The 17,612-nt window shown below is 40.5% G+C and overlaps 1 protein-coding gene across 2 annotated transcripts in view; it reads right to left on the reverse strand.

Annotated features, from left to right (window-relative positions):
• The window catches only part of zdhhc8b (zinc finger DHHC-type palmitoyltransferase 8b), an 85,384-nt gene that overhangs the window by 40,971 nt on the left and 26,801 nt on the right, over positions 1–17,612 (reverse strand). The window contains exon 1 of one of the 2 annotated variants that reach the window (XM_055011454.1): positions 2,870–2,888. The exons of the other annotated variant lie outside the window; for it this stretch is intronic. The gene's annotated coding sequence lies outside the window, so the exon portion shown is untranslated. Of the gene's footprint in view, positions 1–2,869; positions 2,889–17,612 lie in introns of those variants that run through there. 2 annotated transcript variants of the gene reach the window in all.

A 17,612-nucleotide genomic window follows, 5' to 3' on the forward strand; every position in this document is an offset into this window, starting at 1 on the left:
TTTCTTTTTGTAAGTCAAGCAACCAAATAGAGTTATGTTAGAATAATATGATTTTACACTTGTCATTGACGTTATAAATGATAAAACTAGCTTTACACTACAACATAAAATATTGCTGGTTCTTTAGATGTATGTCTTGTGCATCAGATGCTGCCTTTAGGCCTGAGACACGCAGCTTCAGCATCACAGTTTCAGCACAATCTCACGCATGTAGCCAGTAAGTACTTCATTTCATTTTCAATTTAAAGCTTTTAAATAGTGAGTATAGGCTCAGTTAATGCTGCTTGAAAGTGATTTGCAGCAATTTTGACCACAGAAAATGAAAAGCATTGCCCTGTGACTTCCCGAAAAAAGCCCAACCAAGATTTATAGTTTCATCTGGTTTTACTCACGCACCAGCAGATCTTGTGAAAATCACATGAAAAGGCAGGAGTTATCTTCTAAAGCGCCTGCTACTGGCCTACTTCCCTTATTAAGGGGATTCCTCCGGATGCCTCTCCCTTGACGCTTAGGTCGCACCATCTGCTCCGGCTGCACTGGGGAGTTTATTATGGCGCTGACAGCCCTGCGAATTGTGACCCTTAATGAAATTGTGGAGCAATATGTAAGGTCTGATCCGCTTAGGGGGCTGCTGAGGTCTTTCTCGCTGTAGCTGTGGCAGGCAAGAGCCGGAGCATCGCAGCAGCGGGAGCCAAGCTGGAGCCATATGCAGGGATAAACGCTGATGTCAGGTCACGGCTGATTCAATAAGGGGGGACTCCGGGGCTGCTCTGCGAGGCTTTTACAATAACAACATATTCACATTACGGGTGGGGGATTTCATTACTGAATTGTTAAGTGATTCCTCGCCATATCTTTTGCTGAAAGGCTCAACACAGTGATGGGGAGTAGCAAGTTGGCAACATGCTCGAATGAAGACTGATGGCCTTTATTAAGATAAATGTATTTTCCTCTTTCACTGTATCCACTCCAGTTACAGCCCTGTACAGTGTAATAAAATACAATACAGAGTACAGCAGGATGAGGAAAAGAGTGATTTATTTGCCAGTAACACACAGACGCACCAACACTGACTCTTTTTCTCCTTTTGCTTCTTTTTTCACTTGCATTGCACCGTAAATACACTTTATTCCGGGTGATGCGCCAAATTGGTCATTTCACAGGATGCTAATGAGAGGCAGTGATAATCGCTGGTGTTTACTTAGAGCACAATTCAGGCCATTTAGCACAACTAGCTCTGTTTCATGTTTTATGTGTTTGAAAAGACAGATTCTGTCTATAAATACACATGCTGACCCAATTATAGGTGGAGTAGAGTGTTCTGTGATTTAGCCTGTTTGAAGCCAGCCAAAAAAAAAAAAAATCCCCTTGAGTCGGCTGGGTGTGGCGAGCCGATACTCTGAAAACAATTAGAGCTGGATATACACAGATACACTCAAAAGCTTTATGTTGTACAAGAATTTGATTTATAAACACCGTTTCATTTTCTTGGGGGGGTCCTTTGGCTCTGTGAGCATGGGCTAGGTATGTAAAGCTTGTTTAGATTGAAAAAGAAAATGGAAAAGCTGTTGTTTCAAAAGCATTTCAAGGACTGTATTTCAATGTGAGGCCACAACTGCTACATGCTATTAAAATCTTATTAAATCACAAAAGAAAAATGCATTTTTTTGGAGCTTGTGATCAAAGGGATTTCATGAAAAGCTTCAAAAGTAGGTGCAAGGTCACACTGAAGTCATATGTTGTGGCGGTCATATGTGCATGTACTGTACTTATTCCACATGCATCCCTGGACAGACAGCTGCACTGTCCAGCTGTAAGGCTGAGTGCACATGTGCATCCTCTTATCAGGTCTCTGAAAGAAGTTTTCTGAAGCCAGGATTTGATCATTTTCCGTCATGTGCCGTCATCTTTTCCGTATAATACAGAAACCAGAGAAAGACATATTTGGCCAAAAAAGGAGGAGGTCTTCATGGTGGGTACAAGGTAGAAGTTGAAAATCACCACCAAACCAAACAATACAAGAAAAAATAAAACTGACATTTTCTCATTAAAACCATAGTTTGACTTTCTGAGAAATGCGCTTATTCGCTTTTTTGCTGAGAGCTTGATGATAGGATCAAATCCTCTGTGATGTCTATATGTTAAGCATGTAGACTACTGTTCAAAAGCTTGGGGTCACTCAGACAATTTCATGTTCTCCTGAAAACTCACATTTTTATTCATGTGCTAACATAACTGTACAAAGGTTTTCTAATCATCAGCTAGCCATTCAACACAATTAGCTAACACAATGTAGGCTTAAAACACAGTGATGGTTGCTGGAAATGTTCCTCTGTACTCCAATGTACATACTGTAGATATTCCATTAAGAATCATCCATTTCCAGCTAGAATAGTCATTTACCACATGGACAATGCCTAGACTGGATTTCTGATTCAACTAATGTTATCTTCATTGAAAAAAAACTTATTTTCTTTCAAAAATAAGGACATTTCTAAGTGACCCTAAATTTTTGAACAGTAGTGTAACTGGAGCCACTTCAGGACAATTGCACTGGTAGATTTACAAAAGGCTCCAGCACAGAAATAGTCCAGCACAGGACACTCTTTAAAATAGTAAATTGTCTATTTTAAAGCATAATTTTGCTCATAGCAGTGTTTACACATTGTCACCCATTGTTATTTGTGACCTGCACTCACCACCCACATCCCTGATTTAACCCGCATTCAAAATGTGTACATTTTTCCAGCACTGTTGCACTTGTGACTAAGTATTAAAAAAATGTGCATCTGGGAACAGTCCCACGTAGTTGCGCTGTTAACCGAACATCGATGATGCCTTGACCCCGGGGCATTCTAATGGCACTTACTGAGAAAGAAAAGAGCTCCCTCCCAGCTGCTCCAGGCATCTGCACCAGCAATATCTTGGTGTCCAGCCAGACAGCGAGTTTCTGCCACACCACAACCCCAAATGAGAGCGTCACAACTCTACTTCATACTTGGACAGCCATTAGGACCCAGGGCGTGATGGGCAAACATCCCCACTGAACCAAAATAGAGCGCTGCTTCCTACTAATCCCAGATGAACAGGTGCTTCTATTTAAAGGACCAAATCCTCTCCAATCCACCCTTTGGAATCCCAGCACTCCTCCTCCTCCTCACCCACTCTTTACTGTAGTGTGTTTTCCCTTATTTTTCTTCTTCCCTCTGCTTTTCCTGGATTATGGGCAGAGAAACAAAAGCCTTCAGTCCTGAATGAGCTGTGGAAATCTGCATGAGGAAAACCACTTAAGAAACCAAAGCTTTCACCACCCCTCCCCCTGAGAGAAAGTTTCACTATGCATGCTACATGCCGTTCAAATTATTACATTTCTTTCCATTTTTTAAACTGTAGCTCCATAAAATCTAGAAATGATCACAAACAATAACCAGACACACCCATAAATTCTTAAATGCTTAGAATCTTCACACGAGTTTCAGGAATCGAGGCTACATGCAGCAGCTGAGCAGCGGTGGTGATTGGATTCAAAGCCACTTACATCAATATTTCTATACAAACACTGGATTCATTAACTACTTGTGATGTAAAAGGGCTTTCTTGTGGAGACTAACATACTGAGAATCCTCACCTGATGTACACTGTAATAGATGCAGCTCTTTGTTTTGGTTTTCTGGCCTGCAGCTTTAATGTGTTAGTTCAGTCTCACTGTTTTCATTAACCTCGTTTCCCACTTTTAAAGGGCAGCTGTTTGTTGCTAGAACTTGAATCAAAAGACTACACACTACCTTCTCAAATAGTGGAGCGTTTAGCAGCTAAATGGCTAAATAATTTCCCTCAGTTGGTGAACCCAAACAGAGCTAAAAGGAGTGGATACAGGACTTACATTCTTCAACGCACTCAAGAGATCCAAGAATGTCTGAACGTGAAAATATGAAATAAAAATTGCAATGCAAGCTAGAAAAATGCATATTATGGTAGCTGTTAAAAAAATGGGAATAAATATGACACAGTAAAGATACACTATATTTGTTTTTTAAATATATATTCAGGCCATGTGTCGCCATAGTGATAAGGGCAGAGAAACCTGGAGCCAATTTTAACTCCTATTCAAAGCTGGGACTGTCTATAAGCAGCCTGGTGGCAGAGTCCCCATCTGTATGTCAGCAATAGAGAAGGTGTTTTCCAGCCGAGGTAATGAAAAAACGGACACAGCGAGAGCATTTCTGAACGGATTGTGCTTGTATCAGCTCCATCTGCACCATCTGCACTTCTACTTCTATTGTACAAAGTTTGGTCATTAACTATTGGAACAGCAAAGAATAGATATTTTCTTTTTTCGAGGCGGAGGAAAAAGTCTTAGGAAAGTTCACACTGGGTGTAGAGGCAACACTGACAGAGAAGGGTTGGAGTGGTAGAAAAAGAGGAGGAATAAGTGGAAGGAGGGAAGTGGGGGGTAACGAGGTTTACTTTAGACTTTCTGCTGTTTTCTTTGACCTCAAGAACTCTCGAGAAACTGAGAGGCCCGCCAGTCTGTGCAACACCTGGTGGACAGTGAGTGACGGGACAATGTGGTGCGAGTCTGGCTTTGACAGCAGCCCCGAGGTGGATTGATCACACCCTTTGAGTGCAGGATCGTCGTGGCCAAAGCTCAGCACGGCAAACCAAAGCTCTCACAGAAGCAGCAGAGTTTGAGCCCTGCTAATTATAATTTTCCCCCTGAGCCAGAAACCAATTTGTCTCATTTTCAATACCACCGCGTTACCCCTATCACACTGACAGAATGGCTCAGGGCACTGTTTGAAATGCTGTAATGAAAACAATTTCTTCTGAGAACCAGAGGGGTCTGGATTCAGCCTTGAAAAATGCAGAAAGCGTAATCCCTCCACTCCTCTCACTACAAATGGGTGGAGGAGCCAGGGAGCAAGCAGACATAAATTCTATTGTAGCAGCCAAGATGTGTTATGTTGTTAAAGGGGGAATAAGGTTGACAGGCCCCTGGGGGGAGTCTAGGGAGCCAGCTATTCACACGGCCTTTCTAAATATGAATTTGGTACGGCCAGTGCAGTCTTGGCTTTTGTTGTGAACACAATGTGGCATGCATGGGTTGCATCAGCTTAGCAACATATAAAAAGAAGGAATAGGCCGGGGGTATCCGAGTGTGGGACAGTGGCCCGGCTTTCTTAAAAGCCCTCATTTTCTTTCAGTGCCCTGACCAGCTGAGTTCACCGTGAAAAACAGAACAGCACGCTGTGATGATGCGTTTAGCTGAAGAGAGATTTTAAGGATGGACAATACTGTTTTGTGCTGAAGATGCTGATGGCTGTTATTATGTGCTTAGATTCACTGTGTTTAATTTTAAAAAGACAGAAAAACTGAAAAAAAGAAAACATTATGGGTGATCAGAGCTCCCCAGTTTAAAGATGGATAATGAAATTATACACAAAGAAGACACAGCAAGCACTCAGAACAAAAACAGCGCTGCGTGACGGCGATGCTGTGGTGTGCGATGGGATGTGAGAATCTAGTTGGAGTAGCAGATTGGTGCTTAATGGACATTAGATCTCTGCATGACACTTTATATTACGCTGACAGAATTTAGGACAAACTTTGACCTGATAATGATGTTAAATGAAAGGTCAGAGGTCAGGAGTGTTCACAGAATTCATTCTGTGTGAAACAGTAACGTGTATACCAGATTCCATAGCAATCCATCCAATAGCTGTCAAGAAATGTAAGTCAAGTCATCATCAGATGTCATTAGGATCCATCCTCTGGGCATCATGAACATCAGTGCTAAATGCCATGCTAGTCCATCCAACACTTATTGGGATATATGAATCAAAGTAGTGGACGAGGCATTAACACCTATAGAGCCACACCAGAGGTGAAAAACTACAGCTGAGATATGAACACATAAATCCAACACGCACAAGGTATAAAACCAGATTAATTTCCGTGGCCATTAATGATAGATATCTCACACTTAATACAAGTCAAATGGGAGCTGAAAGAAACTATAAATAGCCAGGCATGACAAAAACACTGTCAAAAAAAGCCATTCTGAGGCCGTATGTGCTCAGGGTTCTCTGAAGCGCAGTTTCTAAAATGATCCTTTAAACTGTGTGTCTCACAATTAAAAGAACCATCTGGAAGTGGAAACTCAGAACCTACTCAAGTCAAGCCCGTCCCAACATCCCCAGGGCTGGAGATTCGCTCTGAGTTCCAAAAACTGGATCTTATCAGCGGGAGTGAGTGGGACTCTGGCAGAGAAACATTCAGCACTCTTTGCCCACTCTCTCTCCTTCTCCTATTGAATCTCATCAACACAGAGGCTCTGCAAACGTCCACTGAGAGATGATGGAGGGACAGATAGCCAGGCGGAGAGCAAACAGACAAAGCAGTGCCCTCTTTGGGGTGATGTTCCAGGTGGGATATGAAACAGTGGACAGCCTGTCATTGGCCATCAGTGGGTGTGGGGACATTTCTCCCACCTGAGGGTGAGGAACAAAACAGTGGATTCACTGTGTGACCTTTGATGTACCTCACACAGACGCTCAGGGTTCACTATCTCACTGGTCAGGCAGCAGGATACTGCTGGAAATCCCATTTTGCAACATCATCTGCAACAGTATCTTGTTGTCACTGTTAAGGCCTCATCACAAAAACATCTAAAATGTTGGAATTGTGTGGCAACCCCACAATAGAAAAGGAAACCAATACAACTCTTTTATGCAATTTTAATGACCTTTCACAGGCTAATTTGTGCCACCGACCAATAGTAACTGGTTCTGACAGTGTTGACCTTAGAGGGAATGGAGAAAGAAGCATGGTCTGCAGACAGTACTGAGACAAATGTGTTTTTAATAAACTGTGTGAAGTTGTTGTCCTTTTAGCAACCATACAAACTAACTTGTGAAGTGATTAGCAAGTAGTTAGCAAGCTAGCAAGCACAGAGAGCTTTGGAAGACTGGAAATGTACACAAAGGAATAATATTGATCATCTTGTTACAATGCAATGTTCTGCTGGAAAACCTCTGGTTCTGGCATTCATGGAGATGTTTCTATGACACATAACACCCACCTAAACATTGTTAAAGCTCAAGCACACACATCCCCCATGGCACTCCTAGGCAGAAGCAGCCTCCCTCAGCAGTACAATGTGCTACAATGTGAAAACTGTTCAGGACTGGCTTGAGGAACATGATCAAGAGTCAGAAACACTGACCTAACCTCCCAAATACCCAGATCCTCATCCGGACACCAATCTGAAGAGGTTCCACGTCAATGCCCTCACTGGTCTGAGCTGTTTTGGCAACATATTGGCAACCTACACAATATTTGGCAGGTGGTTTGAATGTTGTGGCTGGTTAGAATGTACACATAGATAGCTCTTCTGCTGAAAATTTGTACATATATTATTTGTTTTTACTGGATCAAAAAATCTTTGTTAGTTCATGTGGCTTTTAATATTGGGACCAATATATAAAAAGGTGTAACTACAAAAAAACTTCAAAGACATTTTCTGTTGTAGATACCCAAAGTTATGTTTATTTCTTCCCTTTCTTTGAGGATTTTGTAGTTAATTGCAAATGACTGGTTTTGTTTCTGGCTTCTTCTAGTCTGTTTATTACCTCTGTATATACACAACTGTTCAACAGTTTGGGGTCACTCAGGCAATTCATGTGTTCCATGAAAACTCACACTTTTATTCATGAGTTAACATAATTGTATAAGAGTTTTCTAACCATCAATTAGCCTTTCAACACCATTAGCTAACACAATGTAGCATTAGAACACAGAAGTGATGGTTGATGGAAATGTGTATGTATGCAGAAATTCCATTAAAAATCAGCCGTTTCCAGCTAGAATAATCATTTACCACATTAACAATGTCTAGACTGCATTTCTGATTAATTTAATGTTATCTTCATTGAAAAAAATGCTTTTCTTTAAAAAAATAAGGACATTTCTAAGTGACCCCAAACCTTTGATCAGTAGTAGCATATAGTAAGTATATGCTACTACTATAGTAGGTAGCATATAGTACCACCTTCTGATGACATTGCCCAACCTAGTTTATTCGCTCCAAAGTAGTAGATGAAAACAAACCAAAATACCCCATTCTTTTCTCTATTTTTGCAACATTTCAAAAGTTTGTATCAAATTTGTTTGACAATGATATATATATATATATATATATATATATATATATATATATATATATATATATATATATATATATATATATATATATATATATATATATATATGCATAATTATTCCTGTATTTGCTTCACTAGCTGCATGCCACTACAGATGATTTATAAGATTAAAACACTGTCGAATGATGATTAAATCCAACCATGTCAGTTTGCTGAGTCAACATTCTGGGGAAACCTAATAACAGTCGACTGAGCCAGTCAAAAATAAGCTTCATTTAATGTGGGATGCCATGTTTTCTGAATATATCAGCTCCTTCCACAATCCATTATTGCAGACAATTTGTAACATCTGAGTCTCAGCTGACCAGCCTGCTTCGACAACAACACTTGGCTCTGCTTCAGTTTGCATCAACTTTAAACTTGAGTGCTGCCCTTTCACTACGTCATCGGTGCAGGATGAACCAGGTCCCTGCTGCTTTGCCCACCAGGCCTCTGACTGAACAGCACACCCATTGTGACGACTACATCAGGTCTGACACCATCAGCATGTCCCGTGACACACCATCTGAAGGCTGAATCTCTCACATGAAGTGATTACCTGAGGAGGACATGTGAGTGTTGGTGGTTCTGCAACCAGCAAAGCATCTCTGAGGGACGAAATAAAGGTTTCCTACTGCCGATAACAAGTAGAACAAATATGAGTACAGACAAGCTCTGACTCCACTTTCAAAGAAGTCATTTTCTAGGCTCAAACTTTCTTTTCATGGTCTTGGTAGGCATAAGGCCAGTAAAAAAAAAAAAAAAAAAAAATGAGGCACCAATGAATAAGATTTTTTCTTTCAAATTTTCCCTCAGTAAATAAAAGATTCAACTCAGCACTGTGTGCTCTGCTACTTTCAAGACTTCTCTAAGTCTGCTTTCAGTGCAGTAACCGGGTCATGACTCTACATTCCTTTGCTTTTTTTCCTCTACTTCATAGAAAGCAAAAAGTGTCTCGATATCATCGGTTTTGACACATCTCATCTTGTGAGGCAAAATCTTTTATGACACCATATCTCTTGAAACCACATCTCTCCTCTCCATATTCCCCTGACGTTTCTATTATAGGAGCTATGTACAAATATTGTAGTTTAAGAAAAATTACTAACAGAATACGAAGAAATAACCGTTTTGACATGATATCATCTGTGTAAGACATGATACATGGCATGCATATATTGACTACATAAAGTAGGACAAAGCCACTGTGCAGTTAGCCACTGGTTTGTGATCTACCTTTCTAAAGCGTTGAGTTTGTTTCCATCTGTTTTTTAAAAAAACGGTTGTAATGAGTGAGGTATGGATTTGACTGAGCACTGTGCAGACCCATACAGTAGCAATTTGCCAATCACAACGTAGCCCCATCCTAAAACACACCATGATTTATTGTCTGTTTTACCCAAAATGGGTAAATTAATTTAATTAACAAAAATGAACACCATGCTGTATTTAAAAAGCGTGGAAACTAGGAGTTCAGACCATAAATTCAGTAGGAAAATGTTCACTGAGGTAATAGATCAAATAAGAAGTAGGGTAATATTCTCATACACCTCTGTACAATTTGACTTCTTCCTGCAATCAGAGGATTCACCCCCTGCTGGCTGTTAGAATACAGGTTTAAGATGCGTTCATGTTGTGTGATGCTATGTCCATCTTTTACTTACAAAATATACATGTTATATTTGTTTAGATCTTTTTACATCTATGATATCTACTGAATGGCAACCGTCTGGCAATGGCTGGCCATCTCACATGACCACTTTTTTTTTTTACCTCAGGAGGCGATAGCGAGTCTGCCACTGGAGCTCTTGTCGACTCAGAGAATGAAGTTTGATGCTGATGATGATGCATTGTTTCTTTCAGAAAGCTGGCTATGTAGCAATAGCTTATAAAAAGAGCTAATTCTATAATGATACTGCCAGTGTCAATATGTTTGGTAAGTGTGATAAGTTACCTTTTTGTCGATATGTGGTCCAGACCAGTCAGAACAGCTGTATGTGACTAACTCAGCTCATCATCCATCTGTCTACTAAACTGAGGCAATTTTATGTAACAAACAAACCAGGGTTATTGGCTGTGCTTGGACAACTCAATGTGAATCTTTAATTCAGGTACTTGACAAAACAAACCTTACCGAAAAACTTTCCAAATGGAGCTTTTTTAAGGTTTTGCAGTGGCTGCTTTTCTTGCTACTACAGTCTTTCTACACAGTAGTATAGTTTTCTTGACCAGCTCTTCGAGTTTCATCATTGAATCAGATACTGACAAATAAGTGTACTTGCAGATCAAGCAGACAGTATTTCAGATTCCATAACTTATATATTTCTGCAGGATAATGACAAACATAGTACATGTGTTTTTTTCTAGCCTCTGCGAAATGAGTAGAGGAACCAAATGTTGGACTGGGGGCAGACCGGATGCTACAGTGACTCACTATCACCTCTTGAGATACAAAGTAGTTGGTGTTTAATTTAGACCAAAAGACTGGCACCTTCTTCTAAGTTCTGCATGCATTCTTGACTTATAGATGCAGGGAACTCACTGTCATTTCATCTTGGTACAAACTGACTGCTTAAACTTGATTTGAACCCCTTCCCTTCTGGCAGAACATGCAAGAATTCATTCATTTTCCAGCAGATTTAAGGAGATTGAATCAGCAAAGGGATTCCTCAGAGTGAAGTGATGCTTCCCTGAGGACGGATGAGCTTAAGGCTTCATGTCAGATGTTGGTGGTTTATAGCAAGAGCTGCAACGATGTGGAGTAGTGAACAGAGTGTTAACTTATTTTTCAGCACTGAAAAAAAAAATGTAAAAATTTCATTTGCCAGAGTAATGCAGCTTTTCAGTGAGTATAAAATGACATGGAGATTCAATTCAAGTTCAATTTGTGACGGTGGCAGACAGCCAACCGGAGAAGAGACTTCACAGTGTGTCTCTTATGGCTTGTTAAGAGAGCCAGTGGTGTGTGTGTTTCACAACTCACTCTCTGTGAAGGAGAGAGAAATGTCACATGATTGTAAGCCTTTGAAACTGAAATATTCTTGATCCGTTTCCGCTACCTGGCCTGACTATAAATAAACATCGCTGAAATAACTTAACGCTCGCACTTTACAGGCAAAAACGATTTAATTAGTGGATTATTTCTCTTGTTTACTGGCCCCGTCTCATTGTGTTCAGCAGTTTTCTGACAGTCGCTGAGGGGTTAGGAGGTGGTGGGGCTCAATCTCATTCTATTTGCCGAGAAAAGCACCAGAGTGGGGTATTAATTGTTCCACTGTCAGCCACAGGCACTCATCTCAGGCCGGAACCATTAATCATAAAGTCAGAGGCAGGAAAAGGGTGCAGGGCCAAAATCACATATGCATGAAGACAATTTGTAACAGGAGGAATCTGTGCAAAAAATCTCATTTTGATTCCCATGGTGGTGCAGACTGGATCAGCAGCCTAACAGGCACTCTTGAGATCCTCAGTAGGCCAACACCTTGCTCATCAGTCTATTTCAGACTAACTAGCAGGAAGGGTTTACTGTAAACACACGAATGCGAACGAAGGATCTCATTAAAACCACCACAGACAGAAAAAGGCCTGTCTTCACGCAACAATGCCGCCTCTCTTTTTCATTCCTCATAACCTCGATGGAGTCCGGATTATGAGCAGCACTGGTCTCTCCTGAGCTATGAATAAAACGAACAGTTCATGAACCTCTTACATCCACACCTATTCACGAGGAGAAGAGAAAAGCAGCCGTTGCTGGGTGCAGCCTTCACCTTCCTCCCTCGATTCAGTGAATGAATGGAGGCTCTATTGGGCCTGGATGGTCTGTTGCTTCAACCCACAGTGGAAAATATGACGACCCAACAGCAGGTAGGAGAAAGAGACTTCTGGGGATGGCGTGGGTGGGAGGTCCCACCACCAATACTACCACTTTACACACAGTACGGGTTTGTACAGTGTGTCTTTGTAGCTGTTTAACCGACAGTTATACACGCAGTGACTTTAAGGTTAAGGGTTCAGCTCTGCCTCAGACTTGACTGATTGCTGTATGAACACAGGCAGCAGAGCACATGTGCAAATGAAGGCCAGATTTTTCAAGAACATCTCCACCGTTTGCACCAGAGGGACCTGGTTCTGGTATGGAATTTTGGATTATATTTCAAAAGCTAAAAGGGAACATTTGCACATTTTGAACTAACTAGGACTACAATCGTGTGTTAAACAAGAAGGATAAAAACCTAAGATTTTTCTACAACAATCTAAACCCAATGATTTGGCACTTTAACATGCAGCCACTGAGTTTGGCCACTTTGGTCAGTGGAAACAAGCTCTGAACACAAAAGACATATCATCACCTTTCAAGAAGACATGGCAAACTTGATTGCACCACAGGAACTTTCCCCGGGGACTAGGAACCTTTTCAGGAACCTTTTCTCTATCTGGGTTTCAACCACAGGAAACCAGGCCTAAATGGAATTCAAGGGTCTGTTTATGGAGACAATTGTTTCTGAAGGTTCAGGAACTTTTAGGGTAGGACTTGCAACACCAAACATGGCTAATTGGGGGGTTTCCTCAGCATTTTGCAACCACCACTTATAAAAACCTGCAACTACAAACATGTTTACTGATCCACAATGAGAAGGTCATTCAAAACATTTTTAAGGTTATCACTGTCATAAGAAAATGACAGTAAAATATCTGTCAGTTTTAAAATGTCAGCTCACTAATTTACCTAATATTCACAAGCCTTCAGACAGCTGTGGAGAATAAAAGCAGCTGGAACCTTTTGTTTTTTGGAAAATTTCTACACAGTGATCCCTGGAACCACAAATACCTTCAACTTTTGGTGGAAACATGCCTTATAATTATACACCTACTCTCTACTAGCTTCCTCGTAGGGAAATATGTGGCTCTTTAGCTATCTAATACTCCACTATGTTCACCAGGTGGTTGCTAACTACACCACCAATGACACCTTCCACATTTTCTCATTATTGTCATTTTAAACGATGACATTAAAAGATGAATATTCAAACTTTAAAAAAATTCAAACAACAAAATCATTCAGTCACAAAGTCTTCAGAGGAAGTAGTGAATGGTGGCAGCAGCAGCCTCCCAGAATGTCAGCAGAGATCTAACTGTATAATTTAAAGGAAATATAGGCTGTGTTTTCTGTAACACATTACTGGCATTATTAAAATAAAATTAAGGATGCTGCTTCCAAATCATCTACATACAGTTTCACTATTCTGGAGGGAAAAAAACAATAAATGTTGAAGAAAAAAATGTATGTTTAGCCGTTTTTTTAGAATTACCAATTGAACATCATACAATGGGTGAATAGAATATTTAACACATCCACACATTACCACGTCTATGTCTTCTGTTTTGACAACATGGCCCTAATGATGAGCCTCTTTTTACTTACTGAAGTTGAGAGCCCCATAAACAACCAGAGTAGCAAACTGCACATCAGCTGAGTCAAGGTAATCATCTCCCTGCTATTAAACGGTTCAGGGAACCTCCTCATCTTCCTCCTCCTCCTCCCAGACTCTTGACATCGACACTGATGTGCCGATCATTATCAAACATGCTTGACATTCTGTTGATTGTTGTAGCATGTCAGCAGCTGAATGAGCCACATTGTTATTCTAACCCAGAGAAATGACGCCTATTATTTGAAATGTCCTTGGAAAAAACTACATCTTGTGAACTTATGGCCTAGATGGTTCAAATGTCATGGCTTTAGCACAGACATTTTGAACAAATTACACATCTCGGTAACGACAGAAAATTGCATGGTGAGGACTAAACAGTCAGGGAGAAGAGGGAATTTGGCCTCTCTTACTTCGTTATGAATGCTGTGTTTCAATTCAGAGAATCAATATAAGGCATCAACACAGTACTCCAGACAACAACTGCTGCAAGTAGTGAGCAGCTACGGTGCTCTGGTACAAGCAGTAGCTCTGATTACTGGCAGCTTTTAGGAAAACACACAGCGCCTCTTGTTTCATCTTCTATACTCTCTGTTCAGACGCCCGAACGCACTCAGCCTCTAATGGCACACTGAAACAGTCAGGGCTTCACCTCAAATGTCCTCCTCCTCTGCCGCCGAATAGCTTTTTGGTCAGAGAGCATCGTGACATTTGGACTGGGGGAGTAATAACGTGACACATTTTCCACAAAAACAAGAACCTTAAGTCAGAAACTCGGCATCTATGACAACCAGAAGCAACATTTCTGAGTAATTTATACACAAAGGACAAACACGACAGTTTAAAAAGTAGGTTAGACTGATTTGTTTGTGATCTAACAAGCTCATGCTAACGTTTTTCTTCTTAAAAAACATCTCCCATTGTTTCATCTCTTTCCCACACTGATAAAATGTAAAGATATATGTGACAGGTACAACAAGAGCATTAGCTCTGGGCTGTTTACACTCAACAGTGCTGTTTCATCCACAAAAACAAATATTAACTGAACTCTATGTGTGACTTTTTTTTTTTGCAGGTGACACTACACTGCAGCATTTGTCTCAATCACTGAATCAACATTGGCTACAAATTTAAAACATTATTTATGTGTGATTTATGTAATTTATGGGGTGCCATCTTCTGCAGTTATCTATCTCCCTCCAGTTACACCGTCCATCCTCGCCTAACCAAGCAAAGCAAATTGCTTTCCAGAGATGGTGAAGGAAACAACGTGACAGTCTTCTGATCCATCCTCCCGCGGCGTCACACTACCAATCTAACATTAAAGTCACTTGTCAGCTTGTGAATATAAACTGAAATATGCAGATAAAATCCCCACATCAGAGCCTGGATCTTGTTGCAACTCTGCAGAACAAAAAGAGTTTTCCATTGAAGACTATTAAATATTTATAGCCTCCGAATGTAAAAAGGAACTTGTTCTTTTTCAGTCAAACTACCAAAGCACCATTTAGCAAATGGACACACATTTTGGTGCCTTTGTGTCCTGAAGGCCGTTTAGAACGACACAATGCTTTCAGTGTGTTTAATTAAATCCAAGCCAGTTCAGCGGTCCTGCCATATTTGACTGGGTCCTTTGCTCGATATCACATTCAACCTCCAACTGCAGCTACAGTGGAGCACAGATTGATGTTCGTGGTGTGATTCACAGAACCGTTCAATAATCAGAAAATTAGATACAGATGACACATTATACCCAGTCTGCTGTTATGTGCTGGAATGATCCATCTGCTGCAATACTTTAAGAACTATCGCAACATCATATATAGCCCTAAATCATTTCTAAGGTGAATGAATCAAACGAACACTGCCAGGAGTTACTGGTGAAGTAGTTGGAGGCTGGTCTCATTCTCACATCATTATGTATGGAGACGTTGTCAGGACCTTTTAGCATCACAACTGAATGCACTGGTTATTCTTTAGCATTATTTTTCAATGTGCAGAGTAGTCTGATAGACCTATAAAAATCCCTCAACATCAGAAATAGATGCTGGTTTGCCTTGGAACCCATGTTCAATGTTGTGAAAAGGTGTATTTTAATGCAAACCCTGCTCTTTTCCAAAACCTAACCGAGTAGTCTTAGTGCCTAAAATTAAATAAGTGGTATTGGTGCATAAACCTAGCCAAACAGAGAGTGAGAGCAAAAGTTAAGACACTAAATGACATCAAAGTGTGAAAATAAGCAAACCTTCAAACTCTTTATGTCAGTCTTTAAAAATGCCAAAAACTCCTTTACTTCTATCTGTGGCATCTTTGACAAAAAAAATGCAGTTTCTGACACCCTGAGAATGAACAGGTTAGTAGTTGTGTATCATAATTTCAATAATAGTCACGCATTTGCTTATAGCAGCAAATATTTAATAGGGTTCCACTATTAAAAATACTAAATGTCTTAACTGGTATGGACTTACTTACCTAAAGTGTAAATTGTTGTGTTTCCCAATCTGGTCTAACATCATCAGTCATCGCCTACATAAATGTTCTTCTCATTGGCTTATTGGCTCCGTTTGTACTTTTTATCTATTTGTACTTTGCACCACAGGAGTTGTCTTTTATGCCTTTATACACTGTGCGTATAATGACAACGAAAAGAATTCTATTCTATTCTATACAAGAAGTCACTGTAGCATCAAAAGCTGCAAAACATGCATAACAATTTTGAGGCCCATACATAAAAGTTTCTCTCCCATCATTGATCAAACCCTTAAAATGACTTTGATTTAACTCTATACAGTTTCATTCTTCAGAACGTGAAGATCTTTTAAGCTCCACCTTCGATCTACACCTACCCCTATGCCACTCACTGCAGCTCGAGCACACCAGCTCACCGAAGACTCGCTAGACAATGACAAGGTGTAATACTGGAGTAATTCAGCCATACATGTTTGAACTGGAAATCGTTGCTAAGGAAGAATAATAATACAGGAAGCCCAACCATGAAATTTGCATCGCTTCTTTAGGTTTGATATGTATAAAAATCTGGAAGTCTGAATCCCTGTTTTTAAAACTGTCACAAATACACTGCAGTTTGAAGGTGGAAATACTCAGCAATGATGCTGACTGTTTTTTTTCTCTTCTAGCATATAAAAAAAACGGCAAAAGAACCTCAATTTTCACTAGAGGTGAGTCTTTGAACTTAACCACCAACCCTCTATGCATACATGGAGAATTGTGCTGAGTTACAGACTGGTGAGCTACAGTACAAGATGCCCACCTTAGACCCTGACTGCTTGGCAACAAGGCAAAACTGAACCAAAGTCCCTCCAACTGAAAGGCTGCGAATAACTTTAGGAGGGTTTATCTTGCGCTGCTTTTATGCAGCCACAGATAGTGTTTCCATTATTCCTGGAGCTGTACTAAATTTGTACGCCCTCTAATGAAGGCACTTTGGATAAAAGCAGTACATTACGGCACAGGGAGAGTGCCTGCATATTTGGTATGCAAGGCTCAACAAATGTGCTTCGGATAAAAATGTCCATTAAATAGCAGATAATATTATACAAAGGCGGCAGAATGTTCTGATACAATAGGCAGTAAGAGGAGCGTAATCAGAGCGCTGTGATTATGTTGAGCCAAGCGTCCCATCCGGCAGGGATTAGTCAGGGAAAACTAGGCCTCGCATTCACCGTCACCTTGCCATGACTTCACACCTTTTTATAGCTGTGACAGGTCACAGTTCACACCCACACACACACACTCACATCTGCATAGCCAAAAAAACACAACAAGCTCGAGCCTTAGTTAAGCACCTTGCCCTCGGCTCGCCCCTGCTTTGTGCAAGAACAGCTTGTTTAGTAAACTCCTGTGTATGTGTGTTCTGTCTATTCAAGCTGTTAGGAGAAATGTCAAAGCATCTTTGTGTTTAAGTGCCTATATGTGGAGCTCTGCACAAAGTGAACAGTACGTTGTGTTTCTTCTCAACGCT

Source organism: Amphiprion ocellaris, chromosome 6 (genome assembly GCF_022539595.1).
Source record: "Amphiprion ocellaris isolate individual 3 ecotype Okinawa chromosome 6, ASM2253959v1, whole genome shotgun sequence".
Taxonomy (NCBI): Eukaryota; Metazoa; Chordata; class Actinopteri; family Pomacentridae; genus Amphiprion; species Amphiprion ocellaris.